Below are 455 nucleotides of genomic sequence, written 5' to 3'. Positions count from 1 at the left end.
TTTGGATTAGCAGTTTGGACTATTGGACACAATGTAACGGGATTGTGGACCGTAATATTTTTGTAGGTGGACATAATGTAACCGGATTATGGACGGTGGGGCGTTGGGATTTAGGGATTGCTCGCCTGAGGGGCACGACAATCTCTAGCCGAGTGACCACCTCTCTTGCATCTGAAACATAAGTGTCTCTGAATGCATTCGTTTCTCGAGATTTCACCAGAAGGTTGATATCTTGGATTAGAGTTGTTAGACTTTGGGTAGTTAGCATTAGTGCGAGGTCTGGTGTGCGCCTTGTCGTAGCTGTTGTTATAGCGACCGTTGCTTCTATTCCTGTTGGGGAAAGAGTTACCGCGAGGGTAAACAGCGGAGACCGAATAACCGTAAGTAGGAGAAAGGACAGGTGCCATCGTAATGTCACCATCAGCATCAACGTAATTAGTGTAGTTGGCCGTTAA

This window comes from Naumovozyma dairenensis, chromosome 8, assembly GCF_000227115.2.
Source record: "Naumovozyma dairenensis CBS 421 chromosome 8, complete genome".
Lineage (NCBI taxonomy): Eukaryota > Fungi > Ascomycota > Saccharomycetes > Saccharomycetales > Saccharomycetaceae > Naumovozyma > Naumovozyma dairenensis.
Note: the sequence above shows the minus strand (reverse complement) of the source record.